General features: G+C 51.0%; 2 long non-coding RNA genes across 3 annotated transcripts; both read left to right on the top strand.

The window, feature by feature from the left end:
- Window positions 1–5,064, top strand: LOC144375859 (uncharacterized). The gene is made up of 2 exons (XR_013435710.1): window positions 1–151; window positions 3,168–5,064. It is a non-coding gene; the product is annotated as an uncharacterized LOC144375859 (long non-coding RNA).
- Window positions 5,065–5,334: 270 nt separating this feature from the next.
- LOC110596943 (uncharacterized) lies at window positions 5,335–9,611 on the top strand. 2 transcript variants are annotated; one of them, XR_013436610.1, is made up of 3 exons: window positions 5,581–5,940; window positions 7,310–7,389; window positions 9,349–9,611. It is a non-coding gene; the product is annotated as an uncharacterized LOC110596943 (long non-coding RNA). The 2 variants fall into 2 exon arrangements; XR_005726757.2 differs by lacking the exon at window positions 7,310–7,389 and having other exon boundaries at window positions 5,335–5,940.
- Window positions 9,612–21,067: the final 11,456 nt, after the last annotated feature.

Genomic DNA, 21,067 nt, shown 5'->3' with positions numbered 1-21,067 from the left:
CGAGGGCTTGCAGGTGGCCCTCATTGCAGCCACTGGCCTCTTCTGTTTCCATCGCAAGCTGCTCAGCTGGCTGGATCAGTCCTGGAGGCACCCACCACCTCACAGCCCCAGAACACTGTCCCCTGCCCTTGGGGGCTGGCAGTTGAGGCAGGTAGGTGTTCCCCTAGACACTCAGGGCACAAAGGGCCTGAAGGAGGGGTATGCTTTTCTCCTAGATGTCAGAGCTGCGTGGTCCCCTGACTAGGTGATAGGGCTTCTCAGAGACACCCCTGGGGATGCCCAGGTGCCTGGCACGTGCTCTCAGGAGTCTAGTGGGTTGGATACGTGGCCATAGACTTCTTTTCTGTAATGGAGCTTTGCCACCTGATCCATCAGGAGATCCACTCTTCACTCCCTGAATCGGGTCTAGTCAGGGATTTTCTTTGGCCAAAGGAGTATCAGCCTGTGTTGGTTTTGCTTCTAAGAGCTGATGGTAAGGGGTGTGTGGGATACGGGGAGGTCATCGTCCCATTTGCAGCCACAGATGGCCAGCCCTGCAGGCTGATGAGCAGGGGCTCTCACCATCCGGGCAGGCCAGTGTCCTCCATAGATGAACAACACCACTTGCTGCTGGGTTCTCGCGCTCAGTTTCTCTCTCCTTCGCCAATTCTGGAGAGACTAGGGTTGGGGTCTACATGAGCGCTGGGGTGGGGAGCCATTCAGGGCCTACTGTAAATAATCTTCACTTACTACATTTCTCATGAGCAGACCTCACTGTGTTTGCTTCACCAAGATGTGTGGAGCATCACTTTAAAAAAAATATTATTTAGTTGTCAGTAGGCCTTTACTTTATTAATTTACATGTGGGGCTGAGAATCGAACCCAGTGCCTCACACACACTAGGCAAGCACTCTGCCTCTGAGCCCCAGCCCCAGCCCTAGCCCCAGTGTCATATTATCTTCATAGGTTTTTAGTCATACAAATTTAATGAGAATTTTATGAATGCAAGTCTTGGTTCTTTAGAATAAGATGCAGGAGGGTTTATTTAGTTTCTTCCTTTTTTCTAATTTTAGGAAAGATATTGAATGTACTAAGTAAGGTAACTGAATTCTTGTATATTAGTTATAGAATGGAATGGAAAACAAGGCAGATCAATTTGGGAATAATCACGTTTCCTGAGGAAATTGCTGGGTGGAGTCTATTTACAGGCCACATTTTAAATTATCAGCATCTGCAATTTAACAGCGGTCCCCTCTTTTATTTCCAATACCAAGTGGCATAGCAGCCGCAGGGAAGACCTTAACCCTAATGTGGAGTTTGGGCCCCAGCAGAGTGACTGGGGAATAACTGGAAAACAGGAAGGAGCCCAAGCCGACCTAGGGCAGGACATGTGGGCACCAGAGCAGAAGCCGGTCCAGGGAGGTGGTGCCCCTGAGTCCAGCGTGTCTCAGCCTCTCCCCCATCACAGGGAATGCCACTGAGTGGTCACAACCCGGAGGTGTGGCTTCAAGAGAAGACTGGCAAGCATCTTGCTGCCACAATCAGAGCCAGGCCACTCTGGTCATTCTGTTGAAGGTTCAGGCAAAGAAACCAGATGAAAAAAGAATTCACGGTACCCAGGCAGGAGGTCAGGTAGGACAGTGGCCAGCACTAGCATTGTCCTTGAAACCTACAGGGAATTAGCTCTCAGAAGAGAAGTCACTGCCATCCAGGGTCCTAACCTTTTCTGGGTGGACATGTTTAGACAGGCTGAGGGCGGCTTCCCAGCAGGAAGATGCTGTTTCAAGCAAGTGGGAGCCCTGTATGGGCCAGCAGAGTGACTGTCCCTGGGGGTTAAGTCTTGGGGACACCCAGGTGTCCCCAAGAAAAGACCACTAACTTCAATTTGAAATCAAATTAAAGCAAACTTGTATTTGTGTACACAAAGAGAGCTGATCAGTGGCTGTCTCTCCCAATATGGGCTAGAGACCACCACCACCCCTCCTCAGGAACAAGGTTTCATAGCACAAAAGTTGCAAAGTGGGGGGGGGCGGGTATCTTGAGAACTTACAGCCAACAGATTTTGACAAGCACAATACAAAAGCAGGTAGTAGGTTAGTGACCTACATGGCTTAACATTTCAAAGTAGGAAGTAAATTCAGATCCCAACATCAGAATTTATGAGGCACTGCGGAGGTTTCAGAGAGGGTTGTTATCTGGTTAGGGGGAGCCAGGCATGGGTGAGTTCAAGGCTCGGGCAGGAATTCCAAACAAGTTTAGAAATCGCAGTAATTTATAGCAAAACAGAAATTCACTTTTCATGACTTCATGACTTTGGCTCCCAATCTTAAGATGGACTTAGACTGAGTTCATCAGTTCATCTGGCTTTATCTTTCATAGGAACTGAGTCAGAAAACAGGCACTTCCTGACTGCTGTGTTGGCCGTGGATTGGGCTCTCTTGATGCTGAGGCACTCATCCTGGCTCTGCCCCCAAGGGACCCCTTCTTCTCTCATGGGCTTTAGGGTGGCTTTCAATTTGGGGCTTTTCTGAGTCATGCCCTTGTGGAGCCTCCCAGGGCATGACCTTTGGTGACCACATCATGCACTCTGTTGTATTTTATTTTTAGTTATAGAAATAATTGAATGTCCCACCTCAGTCCATTTGGGCTGCTATAGCAAAGTGCCACAGGCAGGGCAGCTTACAAACCACGGGAATTTAATTTCTCACTGTTCTGGAGGCTCAAGTCTGAGATTAGGTGCCAGCATGGTCCGGTTCTGGCAAGGACCCTCCTCCGGTTGCAGACCATAGTCTTTTTGTATCTCACATGCAGGGAAGAGGCCAAGAGAGCTCTCTGGGCTCCCTTTTATAAGGGCACTAATTCCATTCACCGGGACTTGACCCTGTGACCTGTCTCCCAAAGCCTGGCCTCCTAGTATCACCTGGAGGGTCAGAGTTTTAACACACGCATTTGGGGAGGGGACACACACATCCAGCCCATAGCAGTCCCCTTTGAGTTAGGAACTGTTTGCTGCTGTAAGGAATTGAATAGTAAATAAAAAGCTGTGTGTCAAGGGCAAGCTCAGGTTGGCAGCAGCCACCGCCCATGAGGCTCTGGAATGCTGCCAGCTGATTGGCCTCAGCCTCCGCCCCTCCTGCACCCTTTCACTTCACCCTCTGGCAGGAGTTCCATTTTTCTCCATTTTTCAGACCAAGAAACGGAGGCCTAGGGGGGCCAATGCCTCGAAACCGCTCACCAGCAGGAGGAGGAGCCCGATTGAATCCAAGTGTTCCCACCCGGAAGCCGAACTCCTTCTCTCGAAGGTCCTGCCTGAGAGTGGCCCCTTCCTGCCCATGCCCACGTGGAAGGCCTCACATTGCGCCCCCAGCCACGCCCCCTGTCGCTGTTGCAGGGATGATCGCTCCACTGTTCCCCCCCCCCCCGCGCGCACGCGCACTCTCACTGCAGTCTGACTGCAGCCCACTCAGCACGTCCTCTCCGACTAAGGTCCCCATGACTCTCTGTTGCTTAACCGCATGGACATTTCTTAGCCATCATGTCACAGATGACCTCTTGGCACTTCCAGTAGTGAGGCTCACACCTGCTGGGAATTCCTCCCTCTGGCTTGGAGGCTGCTCCCTCTCTCCTCCTGCCTCTCCACTGTCTGCTGGCTGATCCTCCTCTCTCCAGACCCCTTCTCTCCTGATTTCATACCTTTTCCCTAAGTAAGCTCACTGCCACCCATTTACCATCTATACCTTCGACAGAACGACTGGAGTGGCCTGGCTGACTGTGGCAGCAAGATGCTTGCCAGTCTTCTCTTGAGGCCACACCTTCGGTCTATGGCCATTCAGTGGGGGAGAGGCTGAGGTGCTGGAACTCAGGGGCACCACCTCCCTGGACCAGGTTTCTGCGAGCATTGCAAAATAAGCAAAAGAAGACAGCGCCAATCTGACCCTGCCATTTCACCTCCTGACCCAAGACCCGAACAGTGCCGTTGTCCTGCCCTGGGTGGTCCAGGTTGTGGTCCCTGCACCCTCTGGCCTGCTCCTGCTCCTCCAGCCTCCCTTCTCTGGCCTACATGCTGCAGCCACACTGGCCAGCTGACTTTCCCTCGCACCTGCCCAGCTTCCTATGTCACCTGATCCACACACACCAGCGCCTATGGCACCCCACCCCTGACCACGGACACAGCCTGTCCCTCTCCCCTTGGACTTCCCTTCTCCTGAGAAGACTTCCTGAGCCCCTGGCAAAGCCAGGACTGTTTGTCTCAGAGCCTGGGATGCTGTTCCTTCACATGATTCTACTATTCAACTATGTCAACAGTTGCTTAAAGTCATTCTATGGACAGAAGCTTAGCCTCCTGAGGATGGAGACTGCCCCTGTGTGGCTCTGCCTGTCCCAGCACCAGCAGTCTTTTGGCTCTAACAGACGCTTGAGTGAAAGAACTAATGTCCTGCTGTCCCTCAAAACCTCCAATGCCATCTCTTCTGATTTGCCTCCCTCTGATTTCATCTGAGGCATTCAGAATGCTAATAAAAGAAGAGTAGTTTAGAGTAGTTGATGCTAATGTGGCCTGCATGGCTCTGTGTCACCAGCATCAGAAAGAAGTGATCTTACACCATGAGGTTCTCAGCGTCAGTAACTGCCAAGGAGGCACTGAACAGAAACACTGGGAAAGGCTCCTTCATGTTAAGATGGCTGCAGGAAAAAAGACAGGCGAGGAGCCAGGAAAGAGCACTGCGGTGGCTTTGGATCACAGCGGCAGTCCCTCTGAATTAAAGACCAAGTCACCAGGGGACCCAGCAATACCACTGCAGTCCCACTGGAGAAAAATGAAGATGCAGGTCCACACAAAACCTGTGCGTGAGCGTCCACCAGCGTCCATCATGATGGTGAGAATGTACCACGACTCAGCTGTCCTCCACCGACTGACGGCTACCCGGAATGGGGCATGTCATTCAGTGGGATGTCATTTGGCAATAAAAAGTAAGCTCTCACACATGCTGCATCATGTGGAAACTTGAGAGCATCGAGCCATACGGAGGCAGCCAGCCCCAGAGGACTCCATGGTATGAATTATGCATCAATAAAGCTGTTTTAAAACAGGCAGTGGTTTACTTGTGAGGGCACACCAAAGACAGACCACCAGGCAATCCTGACAACTAACAGGCCTCTCGGAACGACCTCAGCAGGTGTTCTTGCTTTCAGTGATCTTCTCTGTAGAGCATGGTGCCCCTTGAATTTACTTTGTTCTGATGTGACCTTTTTTTTTTTAACTTCTGCCCCTCCTTGAATGGTCAGGCACTGCAGGTGCTTAGGTCAACTGACAGTTCCCTGCTTAGGACGGCTGGGAGGATTAAGGGATTTAGCCCATGTAATGCACTTAGCATCCTGCCTGGCACATGGTAAGGAAGTGTTAGCAACTGTCCTGACCAAAAATCAACTATCTTTTTTTATTTGTTTGTTTCAGGAAAACAATAAGAGCTATGGACTATTTTGTAATGAAAGTCTCTACTACTTTTGACAGTTCCACCACATGTCCAATCCCTTTCCTTTTCCTTTGTGGACTGGGACCTCCCTCCACTCCACCCTGCACAACAGAGTGTGACAATATAGGTCAACACTAGGGGGCAGCACGGAATTGCAAGAGAGAAAACCCAGCACATTGGAAAACCAGGCCAGAAGGCGTGAGCGTGAGACCGTGGGTCGCCTTCCCTTAGCGCGGGGTCTCGGGCACTCTCCCGTAGGAAGCGAGCTGCTAGGAAGCGACCTGCGAGGGCGTTGCTTCTGCAAGCACGGCTGCAGCGTCCTGGGCTTTTCCCCGCACGCGCCGCAGAAAGGAGCGCTCACGGCCGTCTCTGCGCTGCTCACGCTGCACGCCGGTTCCCTGGGGGACACGTAGCTGCTGCGTGAGTTTCTGCGGCGACAGCCCTGATGAGAGGTGTTTGCAAGCCTTCCTCTGCACCTGCGTTTTCACAGGTAGCGGCCCTGGGAGCCTAGAGTGGCCCGAGGAGCTCTAGTGTCCGCGGGCGGAGCGCAAGGGCAGAGACCACCCCACATCCCCTGCGCCCCTGCAGTCCCTGGGCGCGCCCTGGTGAAGTGGACTGGCCTCTGCTGGGCTAAGCTGAAGCCGGAGAACCGGGACGGGGCTTCACAATCAGGACCTCCTAGTGGGTTGTCCTTATTATTTTTCTACACTATAAAAGTAGAAATATATAAAAGTCCAGAATATTTAAAATACTTATAATCCCACCTATCCAATATTAACTAGGGGAATACCAAATATGTCATTTTGTGTTTACCTTTATGGCAACATGGGACACAGTATTCCAGTATACGATGATATTATCTTTATGTAGCTAATCTCCCTCTTTTGTGAATTTAGGCTATTTCTAAGTGCTTTTTTTAAAAAATTTTTTTTTTAGTTTTAGGTGGACACAATATTTTTATGTGGTGCTGAGGATCGAAATAGATGTCTCATGTGTGCTAGGTGAGCGCTCTACCACTTGAGCCACAACCCAGCCCCCTATTTCTAAATTTTTAATAATTTTTTTTAGGGGCTGGGGATGTGGCTCAAGTGGTAGTGTGCTCGCCTGGCATGAGTGTGCCACGGCCCGGGTTCGATCCTCAGCACCACATACAAACAAAGATGTTGTGTGCGCTGAAAACTGAAAAATAAATAAATATTTTAAAAAAAGAAAAATGGTTAAAGTCTGGATTTTTTTTTAAATTTTTTAGTTGTTGATAGATTTATTTTATTTTATTTATTTATACGCGGTGCTGAGAATGGAACCCAGTACCTCACACATGCCAGGCAAGTGTGCTACCACTGAGCCACAGTCCCAGACCCTATTTCTAAATTTTTTTAAAAAATATTTTTAGTTGTAGATGGACACAGTATCTTTAATTAATTAATTAGTTTTTTCTGTGGTGCTGAGGATAGAATCCAGTGCTTCACACATGGTAGGCAAGCTCTTTACCACTGAGCCACAACCCCAGCCCTATTTCTATTTTTTTTTTCTCTTTTAAAAAACAGTCTGGTGAAAACCCTTGTAGCTAGGTCTTAGCCCACACTCAGTAAGAGTGCCTTAGGATAAATTGCAGAACTTCTGGGTGATGGGTAATTTACTTTGTCACTAACAGTGACAGTGCCCTTGATCAGATGATAAGTTTTAATTAAACATCACACCAGAGCTCTATAATTTTGTCTCTGTACTGTCATCCCAGCTCAAAACATTTGGTGAACTCTGTGTTTGGTGATCCAGGCTATGACTCACCAAGAAAATAAACCTTAATCTCACATCGTGCCTTTGATCTTTGCTCAGAGAAATTTCATTTACCATGAAAGGGTGAAGAAAGCAACATGGAGACTATTCATATAAAGATGCCGCTCCTCTGGAAGTAGGAGAGAAGCACTGTTCTGTTGAGGTAGGGACACAGCAGAGAAGCAGCAGGTGACCTGAGGGTCAGCTCCAGTTGCTTGTGTCCTGATAGAATGTGTAAAATGTGACACCCCAGCCCCCTGGACTCTCAGGGTTCTGCTCTTGATTCTTTTACGATTTGAAGGGCCTTCTCTTTTCCTCCTGCCTATTTTTCTAAGCCTTTTTGGAAATTAGAGTTGAACGTCCCCATCTCTGAAGACCTGTTGGGGGTTATGACAGGAGGGCCCTCTCCACAGTTGTCTTAAAGCTTTCCAAGCTCCTATTTCTTTCTTTTTTCTTCTTTAAAAAAAAAAAAAACAGATTAGTCCGGCGGCCTGGGGGGCATGTCACCCACAGGAGGGTGCCCTCCAGGCCTGCGAGCAGGTGGGCATGTCACCCACAGGAGGGTGCCCTCCAGGCCTGCGAGCAGGTGCCTCTCCTGCTGGTGCTCACCTGGCTCTTTGAGGGAAGCACCCTGTAGTGGGTCTGTCTTTCTGCTGACCCCCGTGTTGGAGGACTATGCGGCTCTTCCTGGGGGACTTACAGACCCAGCCATTGGTGAAGGTTTAAAATTAAAGGTCCCTTGGAGGACCAGGCCACAGTGGCCGGGATAAGAGGAGAGGTGAGAGAAGCCGGTGCGGTGGCGGCTGGGGAAGCAGGGATTGTGGCTGGGTCACAGGCAAGGGCGCAGCACTGGACGGTGGGCTCCACTCGGCCAGGCTAGAGGGCCCTTCATTTCTGACTACATTCCAGGCCCTTCCACACACCTGCCCCAGGGTGAGGTCAAGGGCGGCTCGATGGCCAGGCTCTCGCTGCGGGGACCTTGGCAGGGCATCCCCTCCCCGCCCCGTGCAGACCTGGGCAGGGCATATACTATAACTGGACTGCTTGCAGCTGTCCCTGTGGCTGTGAAGGCTCCTTACAGACCACGACAGAGGCTTCTGTGCATGCTGAGTGCCCAGCAGGACCAGGGCCTTGCCACCTAGGGCTCCTTGGGGATGTAGCAAGAGGAACCCCTGAGGGGTGCCAGCGCCTGGGAGAGCCAGCTCCTGCAGCATACAGGAGCAGAGCTATACTGGGACCTTGGAGAGCTGCTGCCTTGAGAGGAGCTGGGCTCTGAGTGGTCACGGAGCAGACTGCGAGTTACTGGGTACGGTAAACACTTGTTGGCTGCCGGGAGCAGAGGGCATGGTGGTTTGGGTCAGGAGATGCCTGGCCCAGAGCCTCTCATTCCTTAGTCCCCATTTAAGCCAAGCTTTGGGTTTCCCTGAATCTCCTTGGCTCTTGTGGTCACCCCCGGAGCAGGCCACTAGGGCTGCACAAGTCACTGGCAGGATCTGGGTTTGAGCCCAGGTGCAGGTTCCAGAGCCTGAGTTCTTACCTTAGTTGGCATTTTCGTCTTCCCGGCCACCATTAGAATTTGTGTCCCTTCTGTTACTTCCTGACTTATTATTTACCTGATATTTTTCTTGAAATTGCCCTTTTGTATTTTACACAATTCTACTTGAAAAGGAAGCTGTTTCCACCACACATGATACCTAGACTCACCTACTGCAGATAGAAGTGCCATCGATACAAATAAAAGGAAGTCCCTGGTTGCAGCTGGCTTCAGACCCTAGAGCAGGATGGTACTGAATAACTCCAGCCCTGAACTGCTTGCCTTCTGCCGTCTGGGCCTCGGATCTGGAGAGTTGGATTTGAAATGGATCACAGTTAGAGGGGTACTGGTGACCACTTAGCTACCAGCTCTACCAAACACGAATAGGTATATTTTCTTCCTCTACACACACATGTACACACACACACACACACGTGCACACACACACATGCACATGCATGCACACACACACAGAATTTCTAGAAAAAATATATGGCTGTAAAGGAACAGTAGCACATGATTACAAGTAATAGTAAGATAAATGCTATTATTTGTTCTAAGGTCTATGTATCTGCTTGGTTCTTGCAGAATGTTTTCAGGGGCTTTTTGCTGAACCTGGTGTTGCCAGCCAGCCTGAGGCTGAAGTGACAAGCGGGAGTCTCCAGGTCCTGAATGTCGACTTCTCCAGGAAGATTAAAGTGAGGCAACTTCAACTTGGAGGAGTTTGTCAGAAGCTCACTACCTGGGGCTGGGCTGGGGCTCAGTGGCAGAGCGCTTGCCTGGCACGCGTGAGGCACTGGGTTCCATCCTCAGCACCACATAAAATAAATAAACGAAATAAAGAAATTGTGTCCATGTAGAACTAAGAAACATTTTTTAAAAAAAGAATTTCACTACGTCATTGATGCCATCAATGATGTGAGTGGCTTTTTTTTTTCTTCTGAATTGGGTGATACTTTTGACCACTGGAAAAATATTTCCTCAGTTTTTTCCCCCTCTATTCGCAATGATTGATTCCAAGTCTGACACACTTTTAAGTTAAAGCTCTACTATTAACATTTTCTCCTGGTCTTTGTGAAGTCTAGACACCACCAACAAAACAAAAATGAAACAGAAACCAAGCCTCAGTTGCCATGTCCCTGGCTGGTGCCAGCTGCCACGGCCATTAAATTATAAATCTATATAATTCCTTTTTCAATACTAGCCAATACCAGCTGTGTTTACAGCCGGCTATCAGGTTCCTGTGAATGTGGCTCTTGCAGGTTGGGACACCACTGATTACAACCCTTATCTGAGACCAGGCAAGCTGCATGTGCCATATGCAGAATCATGTCTGCTACCCCAAGATGTGCGTGCTCCACTCTCCTGTGCTTCACTAAAACAGAGATTGCTTATCTCTCTTAGGCTGTGCCCTCTTCTCCTCCTCCTCTCCTTTCCTTCCTGCTAACTCTGCTCCCTACATACTCCTTGAACACACCACACATGTCACCTCTTCTTTGAACATGCGATTTCCCTACATGGCTGATGCCTCACCTTCTTTAGGTCTTTGCTCCAATGGCACCTTCTTGTGAGGCCTTCCCAACCACCCTACTCATAGCTGCTACCCTCTTCTCTATTCCCCCACTGACCATCCCTCTTCCCTGTTTTATTTTTCTCCATAGTGTTGATTATCCTCAGTGTATAAACTACACTGTGTAGAATACTTTTGATTATTATTTTTTTATTACCTGTCTCCCTTCTGAGACTGTATGCAACACAAAGCTTACATTTTGGGATCTGTTTTGCTGGACCTTCGAGGTATAGAAAGTGCCTGGCACACCACAGGTAGTCAGGACACAGTGTTGAATAAACTGAAAGATTCAATAGCAGAAGCCTAATGCGTGTGTGCTGAATGAACCAGCGGATGAGTGAAATGTTGCCTCAAGTCCTGGAGGCACCGGGTTACTTTAGTGAGATTTCCTTTGACTTATACATAAGATATAATTCATATACATGGAACTCACCACTTTGAAGTGTATGTCTCGGTGGTTTCTGGAATATTTAGAATTGTGCCGTCATCACTAAAATCATTTGTACCACTCAAAAGAACCCTGTGCCCACAGCGTTACTCCAGCCCTGCAGTCTGGCTGCCCTAGGGGCTCCTTAACTCCCTTTCTGCCCCGGAGACTCGCTTATTCTCTGAATCTCATGGGAATGGAGCCATAGAAGAGCCAGCAGTCCCCACATGGCTTCCTTCAACTAACATAACGGTGTCAAGGTTCGTCTCTGTGGCAGCCTGTACCAGTGCTTCATTTCCCTTTAATGATAATGAGATTCCATTATAAGGACACAGCACATCTTATTGGTTCCTCAAGTGGTGAAAATCTGGGCCATTGCTACTTTTGACCATTGTGAATAATGCCCATAAGAACATGCCATACGGGTTTTGTGTGCCCCAGTCTCTCCCTTGGTGTACAATGGCTGGGTAATATGACCACTCTGCTTCTCTTTTGGGGAACTGCCAGACTGTTCTCAGAAGCAGCTGTGCCAGTTCCTATCCCACCACAAGCCTGAGGCCAGGCCTCCCCACCTCTAGCCAGTTCTGTTGGTATCTGCCCTCTGGTGCAGCACCGGTGGGCATGCATCGAGCCTTCTCTCCTTGTGAATTGGTTTGTATTTCTCTGAGAACTCATGATGGACGTCTTCCGAGTGCTTATTGGCACATGCATTTCTTCTTTGGAGTAATATCTCTTAGACCTTTTGCCAATTTTTAAGTTTGGGTTGTGAGTCTGTTGCACTGAAGAGTTCTGTATATATTCTGAAACTAGACCCTTATATTTTGTTTGTAAAACTGTGGTTTTTTTTTTTTTTTTGCAAAGTTTATTCTAGGCATTCAAAGGATGATTGTACTAGTTTTTTTTAATATTTATTTTTTAGTTGTAGGTGGACACAGTATCTTTATTTCATTTTTATGTGGTGCTGAGGATCAAACCCAGTGCCCCGTGCATGCTAGGCGAGCGCTCTACCCCTGAGCCCCAGCCTCAGCCCCTGCAAAAACGTTTTGAGCATGTTTTCCCTTTCTTTCTTAACGGTGTCCTTTGAAGCACATGAGCTTTTGATTTCAATGTGGCCACATTTACCTCATTTTTTTTCTTTGCTGTTTGTGCTTTTGTTGTTATATCTCAGAAATAATTACCTAACCTAAGGTCACAAAGATTTATGCCTACGTTTTCTTTTTAAGAGTTTAAGTTTTACCTCTTACATTTGTCTTTGACCTTTTTTAAAACTTCACGCATAGTGTGAGGTTGGGATCAACCTTCACTCTTTTGCATATAAGTATCCATTTTTCCCCCAGCACTATTTGTTTAAAAACTTTTTTTTTTTTCCTTATTGAATTGTCTTGGTTGAAACCTTTGTCTAAAAAAGGGGGTGGATTTTTTTGGGGGGGAAGGGATTTTAAATCAGATTTGTGTGGTTAGATTTTCTTCCTTGTTGATATATTTTGGTAGAATCATCAAAAATTCTAGTCAAAGTCTATCACCTACATGGTGGAAAGTCCAATCAACTGGATCAGGTGGGCATAAGGGGAACCCCAAAACCTACACTGTGGTTGTTTTTTTTTTTGTACCAGGGACTGAACCCAGGGGCACTTTACCACTGAGCCACGTCCCCAGCCCTTTTGATTTTTTATTTTGAGTCAAGGTCTTGCCAGGTTGCTTAGGCTCTTGCTAAATTGCTGAGGCTGGCCTTGAACTCAGAATCCTCCTGCGCCACTGGGATTACAGGCATGTGCTCCTGCACCCGACTCATACTGATATTTTAACAAATGCTACCTTACTGGTTACTTTGCAGGGTGCTAGGGGACTACCTCATTACTTTGAAAACCAAAAAGGGAAATAAGGAAGTGTCTATCGCACCTTTCCCCCGTGAGACGTCCCTTGGGGTGACTCAGTAACTGAAAGGGGAAGTTTCTCACTGTGGAAGTTTCCGGATAATAGAGCGAGCAGACATCTCTCTGCAGCCCTGGTAGATGATGTCAGTGGCTGATGATACCCCGAGAGAGGGAAGCTGGGAGACGGAGAGGCACGTGTCCCTTGTTGGGAGCACGCATGGCCACTCACTCCAGTGAGATGGAAGACTCCCATCCTCTGTGACGACTCCTGTCCTCTGTGACCCACAGAAGCAGCCGGATCCCAGGTGATACTGGTGTGCAGCGGGGCCGTGCGATCTCTAGCCATCGCAGACCTGGGTTCCTCCACATCAGTTTCCAAAAAGGAAGGAGATGGAGGGCGAGTGTGTGGATTCAGAGTGACCTGCCTGTCACCAGTGGTCCCGAAGGACCTTCAGGGGATCCCAGTTCAAACCGACTGTGCCATTTGCAGGGCTGTGAGTGCTGTCGGGGTTTGCTCGCACTGAGGCATCAGGACTGATGGATGGAGCGGGTGTTAGAGTGCGGTTGTGTGTGTGCTCTAAACATTCTGCACTAACATGTGTGCAGGTGAGGTGACATGGTCCCGGCACTTCAAGAGAGCCACCTGTGGGTGTTGGTGAAGGTTGACATCGAGGGTGCCCAAGAGTGGCCACCTGCAGGTTCTTCATATTATCTCCCTTCCTCCTTTTATCCCCATATTTTGGAGGCATTAAGATCACATCTAGGATGGGGTTTGCTACTTCGTATTCCTGCACACAATGTGACATAGCTTGGCCGATCCCTTCCTTCTTTTGAAAACTTAGATAATAGAAGAGATTAAGAAACGCTGTGCTCTGGCCATAATAAAATAGACTCAAACCACAGGGGCTGGGGGAGCCTTCTGGGGAGGGGTCATAAACACAGGGGAAGGAACTGGGAAGGGCCACCAGGCCCCTCCAAGTCCCCCCAAGACAGGAGCCCTTGGAGGGGACTGGCAGCTGAGGGGTGGGGGCTGCCACCACCCTCCCTCCTTCTCCCTCCCTCCTTGGCACCCCATGACCTTCCAGGCCCCGGGAGTTAGGGACCTGCCATCGACTGTCTTGGACTCTCTAAGAGGGAGGGATCTGCCGGCCCAGGTTGGCTCAGTCAGTCGTGGACCCTTGGTGACTTGGATTAGAGAGGTGTGCTGGATTGGGCGGTGGATTTCCATTCCCAACACATGAAGAGACTGATGCTCGGAGGCTGAGGACTGGGTTTCTGCGACTGCGAAGTCCTTGCCTCTAGAAGGAGCCATGAGTCGCGGGCAGGGTGGTGGTGGGATCCAGCTGGCATGGGGGTGATGGCGGCAGGAGAGGCCGGAGCCCAGGCTGCGCTGTGGACTGGGGTTCTGACCTCGTGCAGGAGCACAGGACGCACGGGGGTGGGAGCTGCAGAGGCCGGGTGACAGGGTGACAGGGCTGGGCACGGAGCCCAGAGAACTTCTCCAGAAGAGGCAGCTCCTTCCTGGCACCTGCTGTGACACTTGCCCAGCAGGTCCTGCCCGCCGTCAAGGCCCGGGACACGCGCCGCCCCTTCCCCCACGCCTTCCCTTCCTGTCCTCCTCTGGCCTCCACAGCTGAGCACGTTCTCCTCTTACCTCAGCTGCCCTGAGAAAGCAGACTTGATTATTTCCTTATTTTCTGTTACTGCACATTACCTCTCTGCCTCTGCTTTTAGATTTCTGCTGGACTCTAAAGTCCTTGTCCTCATCACATTTGCAGGCACGACAGTAGGAAGGGCCACAGTCCTGGCTTTAAATCCCATTCTCTCCCTTACGTGCTGTGTGGCTTTGGGGCTGACCTGGCACTGCTCTTGGCACCGGGAGGCCTCTGTCCCACTTGGAACCCACCTGGCAGCCTGAGCCTCGCCCTGGGCCTTCCTGGCTGTGAAGAGCCCACCTCTGCCTCCTGCCTCTCCTTTCCCAGTGTTTCTGGGTGGACATCCCCTTTCTGAGCAACCCATAGTTTCCTGAGTTTTACTCCTAAGACTATTCTGTTCTTCTTACTATACAAGCTGGAAGCATGGAGCTCATGCACCCCAATTGTGCTGGGTTGGTTTATCGATTATTTCAAGCTGAGAACAATGGGGAGACTGTAGCTGCATAAAGGCTTCCTGACCCTGCAATTCTTACACACAGCAGGCCACAGAGGCTCCTTCAGAAGGAGGCTGTCCCACACTGGGACAAGGAGTCTGCAGCACTGGGACTGGAAGTTGGCACCTCAGTGCATCTGAACTGACTTCTCTTCCATTAGCTCACACACCGTGACTCCCCTAGAATCACTATCCCTAGCCTAGATACCTTTGTCCTGCGATTCTTCACGAATTTATCATTCTTTGTCTAGAAAGTAGAAATGCTCCTGCTTTGGCTATTTCTTCAGTTCTCGACTTCCTTGTGAGGGGACCCATTTGTTTTAGTTCATTTTCTGTGGCTGTAAGAAAATACCGGATGCTGGAAAATATATGAAGAAAAGAGGTTTATCCAGGTGCAGTGGCACACACCTATAATCCCATCAATTCGGGAGGCTCAGGCAGGAGGATTGCAGATTCAAGGCCAGTCTCAGCAACTTAGTGAGACTCTGTCCTAAGAAATACAAAGGACTGGGGATGTAGCTCAGCAACAGAACACCTCCAGATCCAATCCTTACTACTGAGGGAGAAAAAAAAAAAGGAAGAAAAAGAGGTTTATTTGTCTTATAGTTTTGGAAGTTCAAAATGCAGTGTCTGCTCAGCTTTGGTGAGGACCCCTTGGCTGAGCCATAACATGGAGGATGGTATCATGGTAAGAGTTTGGGTGAGAGTAGAGACCCCTGACAGACAGGAAGCAAGAGGGATTCAAGGCTTGTTCTTATGACATCCTGGCTCTGGGGAACGACAGGTCCCTGAGATGTGTGCTCCAGGACATACCCACCTCTTACAGGCTCTGCCACCTCTGCAGCCTTCAGCCTGTGAGCCTCGGGGGGCACCCACAATCCACACCCAGGCCACCCCCAGGCCCAGGGAAGCCGGTTAAGCCTGCACGCTCTTGTTCTGCGAATCTGCCTTGTGTTGATTTGGTTCCCAGACCCAGCTGGAGAGCCACCTGCAAATCCAGAAGGGCAAGGTGATTAGTGGTCTCCCGCTCCCACTAATTCCAGGGACATATCCTCCAGCTTCCAGACGCCCGGGTAACCCCCTTCTCCTCTGTTTTCCCTCCCAGCACCACACCCCCCCGTCCTGGGGACACCGTGACAGTAAGCGCGTGGGTGTGTGGGCAGAATTGGGCAAGAAGGTTGAAGTGTATCCACGGTTATGTCTGGGAGAGGTCTGCGTTTTCTGTATTAGACCTTTTGATAATAGCTCACCGTTAATTCTATAGTAACTTTTTTTCTTAGAGAAATGAGCGTGGCCTTTGGAATCCTGCAGACTAGATGTGGCTTCTCTGTGACTGTGACTTAGGGCTCTGGGCCCTGACCTCAGCTGCCCCCTCTGTGAAGCACAGAGGTGACACCTCCTCCTTCACAGGGCTGCTGAGAGCACAGGAGTCCTGACACAGGACGGCCACCAAATGCCCTGCTTCTGGGAAGGAGAGACGCACAAGGGCCCGGGCTCCTCTCCAGCCTGTTCCTGTTTATACGAGGAACTCCCAGCACTGCAGATGTGAAGCTAGTGTATATGCACGTGTGTGCAAGGAGACGAGGGAAGGGAGGCTAGTGTGCATGCACGTGTGTGCAAGGAGACAAGGGAAGGGAGGCTAGTGTGTGTGTACGTGTGTGCAAGGAGAAGAGAGAAGGGAGGCTAGTGTATGTGCTTGTGTGTGCAAGAAGACAGGGAAGGGAGAGGAAACTCCAGCAGACGCCTGGCTAGCTGACCGAATGTCCTGCCCTGAATGTGCCTTCTTGGTGGCCCAATGGCACGTTTTATATGCACACCTCATCACCAAAAAAACCAAACAGACAAAAAAACAAACCACGAGAAAACCAAAACAACTTCAAGGAACGCGTCTCAGGGAGGAGGGGAGCATCTCTCCTTGCCGCAGGCTCCGGGCCTTGGCCTTCTACCACGTGGTGCAGGAACCACTTGGGCTGTTTTAAAAGGTGCCACCATGGTTATGCGTCCTCTGCCAGGGGCACAGCTGGTCCCTGGCAGGGCAGCGAGCTGGGGAAAGCTGGGGATGGGGTCATGCAAGGGGAGCCCTTCCAACTTCCTGAGGGCCTTGGGGCCTGTCCCCGGCCACTTCCTCTGGCCTCTCTTCCTCAGCCATGTTGCCTGAGCAGGTTCTCTGCAGTTGTGGGAGAGGGAGGGACGTGGCACGCAGCCCCTGACTCCTCCTGCAGCCTCTGCTCCTGCCTTGGTGTTCTGACCCTGCCACTGATCAGGGTCCTCCCGTGAGCGGACGCTCTCTCTCCATGCTTTGCGTAAATGTTCCTAACAGTGGGCCTCCACGTGGGTGGTGTTATGTCCATTTGACAAGTGGCCCCGGAGGCCAGTGGCTTGCAGGCTGCCTACCCAGGTACAGCCAGAGGCTGAGCTGGGATCCAGATTTGACCTGTGGATCTCTGAAGTCCACCCTCCCCGTGGTCCTGGGTAGGCCTCTCCTTTTTCTTTTGTTGTAGGATAAAACCGGGGGAAACCAAGAGGAAGGTGTTGGGGTCTGTTGACGTCTCCTGGGAAGCTCTGTGAGGCACAGGGAGCTCCGCCTTACTGCCAGCCACGTCTAGCTCCTGTGTACACGGGGCTGAGCCCCTTGTCTAGACCAGGCTCTGCAGACTTGAACACGTGTCCACATCACCTGCACCTTGGGTCCGAGTGTAGATCCCCCTCAGTAGGTCTGGCGCGGGTGGACGCTGCGCTCCTAAGCGGCTCCTGGGTGATGCTGAGGTGCCCGGGGGACGACACCTTGTGCAGAGAGGATCTGAACGAGCCCTAGGTGAGCGGCTCCTGTGGATGCTGTGGCGGTGCAGGAAGCAGGTCTAAGGCACAGGTGTTCCCTGCACCTGAGACCCTGCCCACCCGCATCTGTGATGTACAGCAGCATTTCTATTGGTGGTGAGAATGTGTGAAAGCCCGACCTGACGACCTTGGGCCGTGAGATCTGGTGCAGGGCTGTGGACTCCGTGAGGAGTTCCTGTCCAGCTCTGCCACAGTGGACAGGCTCCTTCCACTGAGGCCTTGGCTTTCTCCACTCCATAATGGGGAACGTGAACCCCGCGTACCTCACTGGGAGGACTGAACAGGTTCACCCAGACAAAGCCCAGGTGCACCCAGGCTCTCAGCGCGTGTTGTTGGCCCTGACCTCAGCGGACTTTGAAGCTCATCTCATGCCCCAGCTCCTTGCAGGCTGGAGGGCCATGTGCTAGGCAGGGTCTGCTGGAGTCTGACACCAGGTGCCTGACCACAGACGAGAAGTCAAGGCCCAGAGCCCTCACCAGAGATTCTGTCCTTGCTGACAGGGTGAGGGGCAGAGGAGCCGGCTGTGCCCTCCCTCTCTGCTCCACTAGATGATCTCTTTTCCCTACCTACCTGTGGCAATTTCCCCAGTGACTTTTGGCACCAAAACAGAGAATGTTAAGTCTTAGAATATTGGTTTAAGTGCTGCTTTGAGACAAGGTCATTAGTAGTAGTTTGTTCAGTCAGATCTTAGTTCAGTGCTTGGTGCCAGAGGTCCAGGGTTGCACGGAGACCTCACTGTCTACTATCAGGTGTTGAGCAGATGGATGTGGTGGCCGTCGGGCTGAGCGCCGTTGGAGAACAGGCTGTCTGACCCGGGTGTGAGGAGCTGAGATGCCTGGGACTCCACTCAAGGGCTTTGTGATGGCCTGCATCCCATGCACTGGAGCAGGAGGGCAAGTGCTAGGGGCTCTGATGTGGTCTGGACCCAGGCGGGGGCAGTGAGGGGGGGTGAAGTTGGCGGGTCCTGGAGGGGAGCGGGGTCCCTCTATTTCCCGGATTATGAATTGGTGCCTGGCGCGTCATAATCCCCGCCTTTTTTTCAGTACAGAAGACACCATGCGTCACCATGCGTCACCATGCGTCAGCCTAGACTATTCCAGCCAGCTGCAGGGTTTTGAGGCAGCGACTTCCCCTTTTATAGAGCTTCTGATTCCTCAAATGGCAGTGGGAGTGTGCATTGGGGTCAGTGGGATCCCTAGCTGTTCCTGCCTCGCCATCTGGGGACTCCCGACCACAGTATTAGCAGAAGGAGATTTTAAGCTTCGAGTAAGCAGCAGAAGCAGAAGGGTCAATGATAGGGAAGAATCTCCCATCCTTGAAGCATCTGTGCCCCTTTCATAGGGTAGTGGAGTCACAATCACCCTGTTATAGTGGCAGAGGCCATATGGATCAGGAACCCCTTAGGACACAGCCACAAAGCAGACTTGGTCTCTGGGACAGGCCCAGCCAGGGAAGCAGAGAGGTGGCTCACCTGCTGGCGCTGCGGACACACGATAGGTCAAGTGTCCGGTTCCGGGGACACTGACTGGACACACAACTCAACTTTCAATGGCTTGATGTCTCCAGAAATTAGCACTGAAGTATGAGTATCTAGAAAGCAAACCTCCTGGATTTGCAAGTCAGGAAACAGGACCAGAGGCCAGCTGGCGGGCTTGGAGTCCCGTGGCTGGCTACCTGGAAGTCCCAAAGCCTGAAGGGGTCTGTGCAGGGACAGTTTCCTCAGGAGGGTCCCTGGAGTGGTGGCACAAGGCAGTTGCTGATGCTGTTAAGCAGACTCGTGGCCAGGAGCTGGGGTGCCCTGGATGACCGCAGGTGCTTCCTGAAGGGGCCCCCGGGGACAGGGGCCTCAGTGGCTCTTCTCTGAAGTCTCCTAGCATTTCCACGGGGCAGTTCACCCTGAGGAGTGTTCCCTCTCAGTCCTCAAGTCTTTGGGACTCAGGGAGAAGACTGATTCTTCCCCTTCAGGAACTAGGAACCTGTTCTCAAGGTCGGTTGGTTTTTAAAGAATTGATGACTGTCCACATTTTCTCCTGGGGTCCTCTGAGCTACTTTTTTCCTTTAAAATGACTCCAGCATCACAAGACAGGTTGAATCTACCATCTTGTTTGAGCAGCCAGACTTTTATCAAATTAGAATATTGAACGAGGACAGGAAGGGGGAAGAGATTTTCATTGTTTTATTTTTAGAAACATGATACTTACGTGAATCACGTGACCAGTTTTGACAAAAGCCTCTTTAGGTTTAAAAGTGCATTTGCAATTAAAACTATATAAAAATAGCACATAAATTCACATACTTTTTTTTTTCACTTCCTTTTAAAACAGGGAATAACCTGGGGATTTTTTTTTGTGTTTTCTGGCAGAAACTTCAGGTTTTTCAAGGAGGTCAGAGAGTGAAGGTCAAGATTGATGACTTCTGGGGACAGGTTAAAGGGAGCTACATCGAGCTGGGCTTCTCCCGTGTGGGAAGCTCTGGAGACGCTGAACGGGTGTGAATGGGCATCGAGAGGCTGGACACAGGTCCTTCTGCCACCTGTGCCCTGTGGCACCCTTATGGTTCCTCTGGGGGCTGAAGGATCTCTCCTTCGGTGCTCTCTCCCTCCTCAGGGTCTCTGTTCAGAGCTGTACCCGTTGGGGCACTGCTGACCCTCAGTCCCAATTTCCACCATTCCATGTGACCAGGAGGGGAGCCGTGGACACACGGATGCTGTGGCCTGCTGGCTTTCACTCGCCCTGCTGCCGGGGCCCAGGTGGGTGCTGGACGCCATCTGGGAGCAACCCTGCGGGGGTCAGCGTCCACTGCTCCAGGGTCCTCTGAGATTGAGATGTGCCTCTCCTGGTAGTCACGGCTGTGGCTGTATCCTACGGACCTGGACCTGTGGCCCATAACCGCAACTAGCAGCCTGCAGTCACCACAGCGCTCCCCTCCCGCCAGATCCCTAGGCTGCCTGAGACTCAATGCCGCAGTACAGTTGGAAAACAGCTCCAAGCCACGTTCCTGCCTGGTGCCGTCCCGATGACCCCAGGCCACTGAGGTAGGTAGTTGGAAGTCCCTGTGTAGCATTCGGGACTCTTTTGAATTCTTTAGAGAGTTCAGGGCTGGACTGAGGGAGTGTGACCGTCACTGTTGGCATCAGCCTGGCCCTGGGCATCAGCCCAGCCTCTTCCTCTGACTCTGGACACCGAGAGCCCTACTCTTCTTGCATGAGAGCCGGCAGTCAGAAAATGAAGTCCTGAGGAGACCCGCAGCACCATGTTGGCCCATAGCACACAGAGATGTAGGTTGGACCTGCACCATGACCTTGAGACATGGCTGCTTCCTCCCATGGAAACAGGGACACTCCAATCCTAGAGGTGGTAGTGAAGCTTCTGGCACCTGCACACAGTAGGAGCTCAATAAACACCTATTGCTCAACCAGGAAAATGAAGCACAACATTCATTTTTGAAAAA

Source organism: Ictidomys tridecemlineatus, chromosome 3 (genome assembly GCF_052094955.1).
Source record: "Ictidomys tridecemlineatus isolate mIctTri1 chromosome 3, mIctTri1.hap1, whole genome shotgun sequence".
Taxonomy (NCBI): Eukaryota; Metazoa; Chordata; class Mammalia; order Rodentia; family Sciuridae; genus Ictidomys; species Ictidomys tridecemlineatus.
The sequence above is the reverse complement of the archived record's forward strand: the minus strand, read 5'-3'. Positions and strand labels throughout refer to the sequence as shown.